Genomic DNA, 15304 nt, shown 5'->3' on the forward strand with positions numbered 1-15304 from the left:
AAGATGACCATATGCGGGATTAAAGAAGTCGGGGATTAGCAGCGAAATCGAAGTTTGATTTAGGCTTTTGTAAGAGTCGGTTTGGTTACGATCTACCGAATGAAGTATATATTTTATGACTGTATTAATTTCCGAAATTGTTTTGTTCGTGCCATTTTAAAGTTTGGAATGCTGTTACATTAAGTAGAACCCCACCCTTCCAAGCGAGGTAAACGTCCATTGAAATTCGGTTTTCCAGTTATATATACATACGTCGATGTATTCGCTTCACGATGACAACGATCCCGAGCACGAATGTATCTGATTGTTTACGTGAGATTCTTTGTTTTATGGAAATCAACCAAATATTCTAGTTTTCACGTGTTATGACAACAGCCTTTCTGTTATCGGAGGACTGTGTCGCTATAGAGATATTACACAGCGAGTCCCATTAATATCGGATGAACTAAACGGTCAATATATTCAGACACCACGCCCTTATCTATAGTCCAACGAATATAGCTCTCATGATTACCAATCATAACCCTTTAGTAACTATCCGTGGACGTTGCAACATATTTGGGATAATCGGCAACTGGCCTTGGTGCTAGTATTGCGTTATCCAGGGAAGTGTAATGAGATATACTTCCCTACATTATCTAACTGTGTTCTCTACAGAAAATCTCAATAACTGTGAAAAACAAACTAATGGGATTATATATACACACGATGGCGTAATGGCATCGACAATATTGTCATCGACCTATATTTATATTCATAGACACCTTATCTTTGTATTCTTGATTTTCTCAAATGAAATAAATGGAAACTCATCTTTTTCACAAATAAATCTGAAATTATTTTGATTCCCGAAATGGTTTTATATGAAACAAAAAAAAATCGTTGCGCATTGGCGAAAAACTACGGTAGAAGCTCAAGACGTTTAGACTCAAATGCTATGGCAAGTCAATGAAACGTCAATTCAAATATATAGACAGTGACATGTCTATGGAGCCAATATTGGACATAGGTAATTTATGAATTAAAGGACTATGAAGAGAATATTATAATATTGTGTTTATGCCGTGATAATGAATGATCGCTTTACACCAGAAACTGTCATGCCAGCATCTAAGCTTTGTGATAGGACGTGGTGAACTAATGCTTCGTCATGAATATCGAAGGATTAAGGGTTCATTCGGTCCAGACCCCCGCTTTCCCTGTCGAAATAGTGATCTTGGCCTTTTTTTCCGTGGCCATTTTTTCCTCGGCCATATTTTCCTAGGCAAATACCTTGGCCATTTTTTCCTGGCCATTTTTCCTTGGCCATTTTTCCTTGAGGGTTGCATTTCCATTTCTTTATGACCCCCGCCTTCCAATATCCCTAGATACGCTGCTGTTGTGACAGACGCCACGTGTTAATCACACTCAATTTGTAATGACGCAAATACAATTCAGAAACTATAAGATATTCTATTCAATGATTGGTTTCTTGTATTTCGACGAAGATAGACCCATATCATTAAGTTATTTTGATTCTGAATTTAAAAGTCTTGCGCCACACCCTTGTATGCTTCCTGGAAATGACAGTATTTAAACTATCCCAATTAGAACTGACAACGGATAATTCTTTCGTCCATCTCGGAGACTCTATTGAAGGGTGAATTTTATTGTATTTTGGTGGAGATAGGTCCATGTATCGTTCAGAACCAAAGTAAATTTCATGTCAGAATTCGAGCAATTTCTACTGTCGTTATCAAGTCGTATTCAAGTTGTTACTATTGACCTAAGAAGGTACACGGTAATAATGCCAGAAGTAAAAATGCCAGGAGGTGTAAAAATGCCCTAATCGATATAGAATGAACATCTTACAGACGATACTATTATCGGATCGCCGAGATCTTAGAACATCTACCGCTTACGGTGACGTCGGATGATATCAAACATATTAGATATTTTTATTTTATGGAAAGTGGGCAGCTAAGACATATTCATAATAATTCCTACAACAACTGCTTTCGTTCCCTATGTGACCATTGATTATTCCTCTTCATACAGTTGACTGTGTAACAGCTTCGATCTACTATACGCCTATATATATATATATATATATATATATATCTATACGCCTGTCTTTCTGTTTTTCTGAGAAGAGCAGTTTTTGAAATGATTGGTAAAATCTGTTGCATTGACACTTCTATTCTCCGGTGGCTGATTGATAGCATCGATTTATCGATCGCACATTCGTTCGATAGTTGACCTGAAATATGATATATTCTCGAGTAAGAAATATCGACGGATTCTTTTTTTTGAAACGAAATTTACTTATCGAGTCAGAATATGAAACACTCAACCGAAAAATCGTCTAAGACGAAAAATCGATAAAGACGTAGAACTCTTCAATCAGTGCCAAACAACATAATATTTTATTTCATTAAGATATTCTATTATTGAACTTTCGTAGCTTTTTCTGTGAGCAGACCCGACACGGCCAAGGATAATGTAATGGTATATGTATAATATATGGCTTATATGGGAAACTCCAATCATGCAGCATCTTGTGTATCATTTTAAATATTTTTTATCGAAGTATTGATTTGTATTGGTGAGATGATATGATCAGTTAGTAATTAGCCGGACAACCGTGAGAACACCTGACAATTGATTCTGCAACAATATCATATTATCTCATCGAAGTACTTGCCTGATAGTTGGTAGCACCTGATAAGGAGTGGTGGCAATAATGACATTTGTCAGTCACCTGCATATATATATCCTGATCTATTCAATTCACGGATTTTGATTTATGTCAATAACCTAACAATTAATACCGATATATAGACGCGAGAGTTTTGATTCAAAATCAATTTTGTAAAACCCATGAAGAGCTAATGAGAATATTTTTCGAACCCGCCTAAATTCAACCTAAGCCAGACCCGAGCCGAGCGTTTTTGAGGGGCAGTTCCATTTCAAGAAAAGGACACATTTTCAATGTGAAAAATGGCACTTTCCTATTGATAAATGACAGATCTTGAATATGATTTTTGAGTCTGAATGAATCGTTTGAGAATGGATTACTTATGATCTTCGAAAGATAAAACTAGATAATTGTATCCAAATTTAAAAAAATCTTGACCCGAATTTTTTCATGCTGAGTTTTTGAAGGGCACTTTAAAGATTTTAGTGGTTTGTTTGCTACTCCCAAACCCCACTTGGCACGGACCTGGCATTGAAAAAAAGAACAATGGCATAAAAGATTTACATGCTTTGACAAGTTTTTCCATTAGAAGATGCTGTATCATCATTTGACATTTCTCTTCTTCAGCAAAGTGTCTGGTGGTGTATAACTAACTGCATTCTCGTTGTGACACTCGCTGATGATTTAACCGGTGTATAATTTGATATATCGGCAATATTAGCGCTTAGTGATTTATCGGGTCCGCAAAATTGGGAACGAATCGGCGATTTATTGAAGTCACACAGTTGAACGGATATTCTGCGCGGAATTCTTTCACATCGCAACAAATCGTTGTTTCGTGCCTTTTACGTTTTCGAAATCTCTGGCGTAAATTCTCCTAGTTTTTGATGAAAATAACGATATTTCAAGAATTCGAATTAGATTAGAAGACGTTTTCCTCTTTCTTTTCTTAGGAGCAGCAGAAGAAATATATGGCCGGCCATAAGTACCACCATCACACGCGAGACAAAGCCCAGCAGACGCTGAAAAAATACCAGAAGAAAAACAAACACAAAGGTTTAATGGATGCAAAAGAGATTCAAGTGCGTTCTACTGTTAATTTTCTCTTCTTTCGATTAAATAAACAGCGATATCTAATTTCGTGATTTCCATTCGGCACCTGTAGCAATATCAAGTCTTATGCTATCTTGTGTTAAAAACCTGCATAAATTGATTTCCATTACATGCGTCATCTGCATAACTATACTTATGACTTGTATGAATGCTGACAAATTTAGTTTTATAATATATGAAATGCTTATTATGAGAACATAGTGATATGAAAATGTATCATATACAGTGCTAAAAAGCGCAATAATAATTGAATTGCAAATATTCAATTTCGATTAATTTCAAACTTAAAAAATGATTCGAAAGATTTGTTTTCAATGGGATATCCGCACCACTGCTGTGGCAATCGATGATTCCATGTATGGCAGGCGAGGATCCGCCATGTGTCGCTAGTAGATAGTCGGTCTTACGCATTCGATTTCTTCAATACAATTAAAACTGAATGAAATTTTCTCTTGAATGAATCAATTATTTAAGAAAACTATTCCGATATCCGAGTAGAAGCATGAATATATTGTATATTCGGTTGGTGCTGTGATAATGTATGGATTCAGGAGTCTAGTAATCCGGTTAATAGTTCATTGATAATGGAACTAATTTTGATATTGGAAGACTTACTGCTCGTCACGCCATCTGGTGGGATAGCCGGCGTTTCGGGTTCCCCTTTCTGAATTGTCATGACTGCATGCACGTTTTTCGCCGGTTTCATGTTTTCAATGCGTCTGATCGCGATCACAAACGCATATATTGAACTGTTCATCTTCGTTTCAGCAACAGCAAATCGTACAGGAAAGACAAGTGAAGTTAGAAGATTTCAGAGCTGATGGTCTGAAATTGGTTAGTACCGTGAGTGAAACATCTGTGTAAATAATAAGCGTCAGTTGAGATACAGCTGATGATAATTGGCCACTGAGATCTCATTAGCTAATTACATTACCAATCACTTATGCGTTCATTTAATGATGGGCCCTCGTGGTGGACGCGATTTAACATGATGTTTCGACGAGTTTCATCTTGGAATGATAATTATTTATTCCACCAGCCAGTCGAGCGGCATCAGCTTTAAAAATATACAATTATATAGGAAGGGTTGAATACATAAAGCCTAGCGCACGCTGCCAAATATTACGAACAAATTTCAGGTGCCTGACCTAAAAAATGGCTCGGCATGACTGCTTAGAGGTTTTCTTATCATTACAAATTAATTTCAATGGTATTTCGGAAATATTTTAGCCTAATAACATGGTAGAGATTTGTTATGTGGTTTGAACTCTGGTTGACCTCTTTGGGACGGTCCCTGATATGACCACAGGGTCTGAATTTCGAAAAAATTGATTGTTGTATAATTCTTTCGAATACCTCTCAGAGATACAGTTTTACTGGTTTCCCATTATAACGTGTGTTGTGAATTATTCAAATAGGAAACCATCAAAATTACCGAAACAGATCATATTAAATTTGACAGGGAATACAAAATGGCAGGGAAAGAGTTAACGGCAACATGGTAAAAATTTGCTTTATTTTCTATAAAGGCGTTACTGGAAGAAAGGAAGCGTTATTGTTATCTATTGGAGAGAATTTGTTGCGTGACGAGGAGTTGTCAAAATCAACACGAACGGGTAAGTGGAGCGGGCCGAAAACATATGAAAAAATAATAAAGAAAAGAAAGCTTTTGTTGGAAGACGTTAAAATGTGTGATTTTATTCTACTGGTTCCAGGCTGCTGAAATATTATCCGAGAAAATTCATTCGTGGAATATGATGTCAAAGAATGCTCACATTCTACCAGATACTTCATTGGGTTTACTGGTACGCTTATTAATTCGGCTTAAATCGTACATGAAGGCCTAGAATGCGCAACAGCTTCAGCCTTGATTACAATCTAGAAACAAAAGAGAGATCGTTGATGCTGAAAAACGCCGCAAGGAAGACCTGGAGCCGGTTAAAACGTTTGTTGAGGGGGTTATTTAAGAGCTTATCGTGTTGTTATTAATGACCAAATGGTGCAAGAACATTTTTGGTGAAAATTATGATAATGTGGCTGTTAATCAGGGAAGGACGTGGCCTCATATAGCTGTCAGATAGCTTTGAAAGAATTTGGGAGAGGGGCGATTGAATTCATCTCTGCGTTAATTGAAGATGATTTACATAAAAAGACCAACGGCATGTTGTAAAGAGAAATTTGTATTTTGTCCCTTAACATTCTACAACATGAGCATTTTCATTTGAATCATTTGAACTGATGATTTCTGATGCCATTTCGGAATGAAACCAGGTACCTCTATACGCTTCGTTAACTCTTAGACAGCTGGTCCTTCGTTGTTATACGTTACTTTCGCCATCTCCCGCGTGATCTTTAGCCAGATGACCTGCGTTATCTCCTGTAGATGGTTATCAGCAAAATGATTTTCAATTTCGTTTTTTATCTCACAGACCTGGGCAAATGTTGATGACGACAACAACGGCAAAGATAGAATGACACCAGAGGGCAGTTTATATAACCATAGATCTCACGAGTATCAAAGTTACGCGGCTACTAGTCTCGTCTCAGGTAAACTCCCAAACAAATTCCTCAGAACTTAATTCCAGCATATTGCTTTCCAATTGATATGGTCTAGAAATGCCAGGGAAGCCCGTGCCATACATACCACTTACGTAGGATGATTGCCGACTTTGATATATATATCCGCAGGCGCAAGTCGCGGTGTATAATTGTTAGCTTTTACTTGAGAATCAGTTTAAGTTTGAACTGAATGTGACTTATTCTCGTAATTCAAATTCTATGAAGACTAAATGACCATGTTCTTTATGTGTAGCGAGGTCTCATAGTGAATCTTCTAAAGGTAAGGTCAAATTGTCGAGATTTATAACCGACACGATATAGTACGAGTGATTTGCATGTAGAAAATGATATTCACATTATCCATTTTCCGATAGATTCATATACAGTTACATATTCATATTCAGTTTTCCATTTCACTGTGTGAATGTAATGTTTGCTTTGAATTTTCTATATTATGAGTGACCTAGAAAACGTAAAGTGAGAAAATGATCGTTTTTACCATACCTCCAGGAGTGGAGCTAGGGGGAAAAGAGCTGCACTATTTTCTTTTAAAGTTCCCATTGAAAGTGGTACTGGTTTTTAAGCTGTGATTTATTTCACAAAAGAAAGAAAATGTTGATATATAGAGAATAACACGCTATAATATAACGAAAGATTTTGTCCGAAAAGTATCATTTAAGTTAATTAATGTTTTGATTCGACATTTCGGATATAGTCAAAATGTCGAATCAATAGATTATTAGCTTAAGGAAATTTTTGGGACTTTATATTTCGTTATATTATGTGGGATTCTCTATATATCGTTACAACACGAGCATAGTGTTTCATCAATGGTTTTAAAGCTGACAAGGCTAGGAATGAGGGACATTATATCTGATGAAGGCACGGCCTTGGCAATTTGCGAGTTACATTCGGTTCCCCCTAAAATCTACCCTTGAAATGCATGAGCCGTTGTGAGCCGCTTCAAATTAACAACTCTTCATTTACTAGATGATTATTACGAGGAGGATGACGATGATTTTGATTATGATGACGATGAATTTGATACTGTCTCTGACCCAGGTAGCCTTTAAGTTGAGAACTCTCTGAGTGTTTGGTTATGGTTCCCGAAACCTTTCCCATCCTCTGTAGTAACCTGGTGAAGCGGTATCTGTGATCCCTTTACAACGGATTCGAACCTGAGGACATCGCGAAATAAATCGTGGCATCAGGCTCGATGGATTTCCCTATAAAGAACCTAATGACGACTCAAACCTGAACATATGTTAGGCTATGGTCTAACGTTGTTCGGTTTCGAGTTTGGAATTCTTGAGTTGTTAAATGATTTTTGCGAGCCCATACACATTAGATATGAGACAAATCGTCTCTTATTCATACCAGCGGATAGTGGGTGACGGTTTTGTATTTGTGTGGTTAATTTCTTCAGGTGATTCTGTTGACGGTATGTTTTTTGAATGAAGGTAGAATCATTTTACTCATCGGTGCAGGCTTTCGTGTCATCATTTAGAGCGTCTTTTAACATATTAATGGTACTAATATGTATAATAAATTTTTGAGTTAACTTATTAATTTCTAACTACGAAATGTCTATACATAATCTTTACTAAATTGATGAGTAAATGTAATAATACCACTAATTATAATTGAATTATTATTACTAATTCTTATTGAATGATTTTGATTATCGCTGAATTTCAACATTTCAACATTTCTTCTTATTCTTTGCCTATATTTTCTATATCTATTATAAATGTTTGGTTTTGGGAAATTTTACATTCTGAAAGCGGAACATTTATTATTTCTCTCTTATTGTGAGAAGTGACAAAAAAGAGAAACTTCCCCTGAAAATCTAAGTATTTTGTATATATACATTGTCCATTAAAAATCGAGGAATAAATCATTGATTCACGAACTGAATTTTAGCGGTTGAATTTGATTCAAAACCAGGCGGCTATGAACGGTAATTCTTTAAAGCCGTCAAATTCTCAGAAGGTAAAAAAAGACGGTGGATCTGAACGTACTGATAGGTAGCAGTTGAAGAATGAACTTTGCTAAGGGGGTTATCTGTCTTTTTAAACCTTTCGATGTTTACTAGATACTACGCGTTTCATCTTTTTTTTCTTTACGAATAACGTTTAGGTAACGCCACGTTGCCTCGGTCTATCACTGTCCCGTCGCCTTTCGCTTCTAAAGGCCGACCTCAGGCCAGAGCGCTGTATACCCACGTAGCCAACGGGGATCATCAGTTGAGTTTTTCCGAAGGTGATATAATAACGATGATCGGTGAACGAAAGGATGGTTGGCAGTACGGCGAGAACACGCGCAGTAATCGAATGGGCTGGTTCCCAATATCGTTCACGGAAACTATCGACCCCAATCAGTCAACCTTGCTTCACCACCACGATCAACACAACGGAACCATTCAGCAAAAGTAAGAACGCCATTTATACACTTTTTGTTTATGGTTGTAATATATTGCAGATTTATGTACATCAAGGGCGGAGACGGAATTTTTGGAAGGTGGGGACCAGGGTAATCGCGAAAAGGGCTCAAAAGTATTCACGAAATGCATCCCAACGCAGCGAGTGCCGAAGGCGTGAAGCCATCAAAGGGGGTTCTTGGGGGCCACCCCAAAATATTTTGAATGTTTGGTCTTCCCCAAGGCTAATTGATGGCTGTCATGAGGGAATAGTTCGTATTTCTTTATAAAATGAAAAAAAGATATTTCCTAAAAATGTTGAGGTCACCTCAAAAGATTTAGAGGGGACTAGTCCCCCTGGTACCCCCTGGATCCACCCTTGTACATAATATATCATAATTTTTTTTTGAAATTAGTATGTGAGGTATCGAGTGAATATGAAAATAAGAGCAGTTTGTTCATTCATTTCACCGAAACCTTTACAAAAAAATGAAAAATTCCCCGAGTGATAATAGCAGACTCACAGTTACATCGCCCTCGATAGTCGATAAAAGTCAAATAAATGTCCAATCATCTCGAGGTAGACGTACATTCCGAATTGCTTTACCGGGGCAATTTATCGGAATTATGGTTGTTATATGCAGTTTTATTTTTAATTCCAGTGGTTACAACCACCAGCGAGTAAAGAGTATGGGCGATTTAGTAGATATGCAACAGGCTATTGAACCGTCATACCGGGAACACGTGATAAACAACAGATATCATCATACACAAGACGCTGTGATACAGTACGCATCTCCCGTAAGTATCTTCAACAAAAAAATGTTATTGTATTTTTTTATTTAAATCAATTTGTATCATACATCGCTGTCCTCCTGTGGCCAAACGCTCATATAGTTGGTTATTAAGTCAACCGTTGAATAAATACCGTGCTATCAACGTTGTTTTGATTGTCACACTTTTTCAATTATATCCACTTGAGTAAATGAACTCTCAAGCGATCTTTGAGCGACTAGAAAACGAGCCAGTTACATAGTTGTTAGCAAATATGTTTCTAAATTCTCACCCGCAACAACTGGTACAGGCCATCCCTGTCTCTGGAAGCTTTTCTCTCGTTCATCAGTTGTATGTATATTTGACACCATACTGACATTGTGTATCTTTTATTATGAATTTTTATTTATAAACAGTCTCATAATTCAAATATTGAGAAATCTCGTAGTCTTCCCCCAGAAAAGGTAATAGTTCTCTCAACATTTATTATTAGTAATTAATGTGCCAAGGCATGGTAGCTTTCGTTCCTCATATTTTAGAAGACTCCGCTGTTCGGAATATACCCGTACTCTATGGGTTTAGGGTTTAGTTCATTTTCTCTATTTCTCTATTTCTGCTTGTGGAAACGAAGTAACAGCATGCTATTTTCATGAGAATAGGGTTATAATTCTTATCGTTTATTTCACTATCTTTCATAACGCAACGATGCCTTTTTATAGACCTCGCATCGACTTATTAACCAGGAAAATGTTTTACGCACGTTTAGAATCATTGTATGTTCATGGAACGAAGATGCTTTCGTTTCCATAGACAAGTGACTGGCTACATTTAGAAAAAAAATCCAAAATTAGGAAGAAAATCTAAGAGAGCATTGACGTTTGAAATCAGTTTTGAAAATTCATTTCTTTAACCAACCTTTAACTGGGGAGGCAAGCCGAAAAGCACCAGATGTTCTACGGTAGAACCCTTTGCTCTAAGAGTGTCGTTTTTATTCGTAATTGTGTGTTTTATATTTAATGACGATACCTGTTAAAAAAAACGTTTTTGATGGATTCTCGAACGATTCGTATTAAGTTGTTCATATTTCTTTTAAAAAAGAACATCACACTCAGACATGGTGGAACATATAATTAGATAAAATCCACTATGTACCTCCCCTGTAATATACACCTCGCTTTTAGTCATGATCTCACACCTGACGATGATCTCTAGGGTGTCTTTTGATTTTATGATAGAATAAATTCTAGTAGGTATTTTTCTTATTAAGAATATCGCAGTCATATCTTTTCATATAATGTAGTTTTCAAATCTACTATGGAGCTTTGGTGATTTGTCTTTCTGGTGAAGGCTTTCTGTTTTCTTTTTTCTTGTATATATAGCAACACCGTCCCGCGTCGAGCTTAAAAAACTCGTGGATACACGATTACCCTCCTAACCCGTATAGTATGCAGACACACCGGCCTTTCACGATTTATGAAGAAAATCAGCATTTCATACCCGTAAGAGACGACCAGGTAATCTATTCAACGCGCAACAGCTATATTACCTGGGTGCCGTACATTCCATGGTAACCTCTGATCCTGCCGGGCGAAGAACTGTTAATCCTAAGGCAGTTAGTTTTTCGATTGAATGCATTCTGATTGACGAAAGCAAATTCAGAATCGAGTGAATTGTGAATTATGTTTTCTAGCGAATATGTGAATTGTGTTTTCTAAAATATAGTGTATTTTCTGAATTATGTTTTCTGCATATCATAACGTATTCCGATCGAAGCGCCCTGAATTTGTTCTATGAAAATAACTGCTATAGTTTGTCGTAACAGCTTGAATATCATCGCAAATGAATTCGATTTTCTTTGTCATATTATACATGATTGTTTTGAATTCATTCCCGTTTTTGCTATACGGTTTCTAATTCGTTTTATTTACAGTTTCGCGGCCAGAAGTCACTGCCCGATCTACGCACCAATGAACGGTCGCAGGTGCCGCCGCCGCCTCCCGTTTTACCTCCGCCACCTGTGAACCAGAATTCTCCATTCAGACCGATAAACCAACCCCCTAGCAACGCTCATATACCCCCTCCGCCGCCGTTACCAGGCAACAACGTCGGTAACAATAACTTGAACGTGCCCGGCAACCGCAACAGTTTCGCTTCGAGTCTCGGCAATCCGAACCACGATTCCATGCGTAGTTACCGCAGCGATGCTACGGGTAATTTCACGATGAGAGCGGGAGGTTATGTAGGCGATGGCGCGCCTCATCCGCCACCAGCGCCGCCACCGATCTACAATCAAAGATCACCGTCTCATCAACATCCAGGTGGCGCCACAAGTCCAGTACATTCGGAATCGGACTCCAGTGAAAAGTAAGCAAATCAACTATATATTTACTGCATCCTCGCTTGCCAGGAGCCAGTTGCTCAAAAGTTCGAGTTAACCACTGCATAGTTGACATAGTTGAATTGAATTGAATTTTCATTTTGCAAAATAAATTGTTACATAATTACAGGATAGTAGGATGAAATTACAATATGCACATACCATATACACACATAAATATATACATATCATACAACATATAATAGATGTAACAATATAGATTACGGAGTAAGGAGAAGCTAAAAGCTTATACGGGTCCTTATCCCTCTAAATACGAACACGCCGCACACACACACACCACATACTCACAAACATACACCATGCTGACGTTACAAAGCAAGAAAAGGGGAAAGGAATGAACAAAAGGAAAAAGGCGTGCACGCAGATCTAATAATTTGAAAGAATGCGAGTTTTGATACCTTCTGAGAATGATTTAGCAGTTCTTAAAGATTTGATTTTATTCGGCAATCCGTTCCAAAGTTTCGCCCCTTGAAGTTTTAGTGACAATTAAAAGTTCATTGTTACTATGGCGGTAGTTATCCACCGGTTATCTTTAAGCATCTTTTGAGCAACTGGCCCCAGTTTCACAAAAGAAGTTTATCTCAAATTTTTGGTGTAATCGCTATTGGTTACTTCATTTTTCAATGAGGACAGCAATTCAACTCAACCGCTTTTTGGCTTACACATTTTCGTGAAACTGGGCCCTTGGTTTGATTACTTCCCGCTGAAACTCATGCCGCCAACACAAACCCTCGGTGGGCAACAGTCAGACCCTGGCAAGCGAGGATGCGTTCAAAACAGGTCATTGGTGTATTCGTTTTGTTTGAAAATCTTTTCTCCGTTGGATAGGAAAACAATGTCAAAGCCACATAGCTGCCCGGAAAAACTATACGAAGATGTGTTAGTTCGAATTCCGCCAAACGAACTGAACCAGTACGTCCAGAAACGGTCTCCTAGCAATACGCCTAGACCGCCGTCTTATTCGAGATCATTTTCTGATTCTAAGCACACAGTTATTTATTAAATAGATAGATGATCTAGGATTAATATGTAATGTGGGTGGAATTAAAAACCACGCGACGGCATTTACACGATACGATGATCTCATGACGTTTATATCGAAACCGGGAAAGTCAACGACGTTCAATTTCAAATTTGTCGTGACTTAAATCGTTGTTTTTTCAGAACTTTTATTTCATGTAGATTGTATGTTTGTTTTCTTTCATCATACGCTTCTTCCCAGTCAGTGAAGCATGTCTTTTTTTCGTTGCAGGTTTATTTACATTGACGTGCGCGCATGATGTTTTTTGATTTACAGATTCCTTATCTATCTGATTTGTTTATTATTTCTTTTTTTGTTGAAAAAAGCGTCTTCGTAATTTGTTGATTTTCGTTTTCGATTTCGTTGCTTTTTTCAGAAATAACCCGTTCGCTAACGTACGCTTACGTAAAACTACTAACGTCAAAGATCGCTCGGCTCCGCTAATAAGGTAACGGCGTTACCACAAACGTGTTTGCACTCACGTCTGCAGTAACCTCTCGCCAACCACACGACCCGTGTCCAGGACACCATTGTCAGGTCCGGCCCCGGCACCCCACGCCGCTCTCAGACTATAGCACAACCTTCAAAATCCATTTTACGAGCAGAATGCATACGCGTTTGATACAATATTTTCGAAAAACACGTTTGTCCTAGTATTTCTGTCGTTATTTGGATCTTGAAAATTAGTTGCTGCTTGTAGATTACATTATTTTTCTATTAGAATCGGTCACAATTTGGTAATTTTTAGTCTCGTTGAGAACTGACGCTAGACAAACTATCAACTATTAACATGGGTCCAGCTGCGCAGTCGTGACTTAGACTAACCAGTAAAACCGGGCGAACACCATCTTTAGTTCTATAGCCAATCTAACAACTTAAGATCAGTCTTAAGATTTCTATAGCCTATATTTAACAACAGTCCGAAGATTTGGGACCACTTCTAGACTTAAGTCACGACTGTGCAACTGGGCCCACGGTATACTGTTTGTTTTTGGTTGCTTTACGCCAAAATAAGAAACTTAAACCCAACTGTTGTGGGTTAGAGTTAACTCTTTAGTTGACGTTTCAAATTGATTTTCAAATACTAGATCTATAATAGAAATTCCGTGTATTTAAATCTAGAGTGAGTCAAATATATCCCAGAACGGGTAGTAGAATTGGATCCAGTCAGAGAGAAGCTTTATCGTATGTAGCCGAAAAAACATCGATTTCAATGGACAAATTCTCTCATGACACTTATTTTCATTATTGCTGTTATAAATAAATCTGATCGTTCATCTACAGAAACTGAACTAGGACATTAAATCATTTCCGTCAGAAATGACGAATATTAAAAATGAAATGTCCTGAACATTGTTTATTGAAATATGAAATTGTAGATTTCACGCTGCTTGATGATCAGTTGTTAAACCACAAATAGAGGGTTTGGTTCCGATGTTTAACTACAATACCGAGACGAGGGCGGGTTTTAGTTTACATCTAGAGCCAAGGCATCTTAAAGAGTAAATCATTGCCGCAGCCTGATTTAAGTCCTGTCTGCGGAACAGGACTAGAATACCGATGTGCTTAACTAAGTCTTATCTCAAATCCAACCATATGTAAATTAGTAGTGATGAACTTATCCACGGCTCGACCGTAGGAAACCATCGGAACCGAACCTAAATATAGAAGTCTATCGTTTATTTGTAAATCTTGGTAAACAGAAGAAAAAAAAACCGGAATGAAAAAAAACCTGATATAGTATTAAAAAAAGCATAAGTGTCGTTAAATCCATATTTACTCCAGGATTTTGTATCTCCGTTGCCTGTGAATTATTTTACTAATAACTGAAATAGCGAAAAGACATGTTTGCTAGTTTTCGCTTTGATCATCTATATACGTTACATTGTATCCGAAAAAATTGTTCGATAATTTTCCTGTTTTGAATGCGCGTTGAATGTGTTCGCGGACTGGACTTGCCATTGACTATTTGTGTATGATTTCTGTTTTAGTTTTCAACAGTATCGCCAACCAGCCCAAAGCACGCCTACCTTTGAGCGGCACTAATCGGTAAAAAGTTGATTCTTGATTCCCACGAAACTTACAATACGACTTTCTCGATGAGCAACGTCAAAATGTTTGGAATACACTTAGTTCTTCGGAGCTCGTTTGCACTAATTCTGACTTTCCTTTGAAATCTAAAAGCGACAATCGCGTGTCTTTTGTTTCGTGGGAAAATTCACCAAATTGAGAATTCAGATGTACGAGATGCTTTTTGCACAAGATGCTTAATAGAATTATGTGATGTGACGACGAGCGATGTTACCAATGTATTAGTTAAAACTTGAATGTCGGCGCAGAGCT

Source organism: Tubulanus polymorphus, chromosome 4 (assembly GCF_964204645.1).
Source record: "Tubulanus polymorphus chromosome 4, tnTubPoly1.2, whole genome shotgun sequence".
NCBI classification, from domain to species: domain Eukaryota; kingdom Metazoa; phylum Nemertea; class Palaeonemertea; order Tubulaniformes; family Tubulanidae; genus Tubulanus; species Tubulanus polymorphus.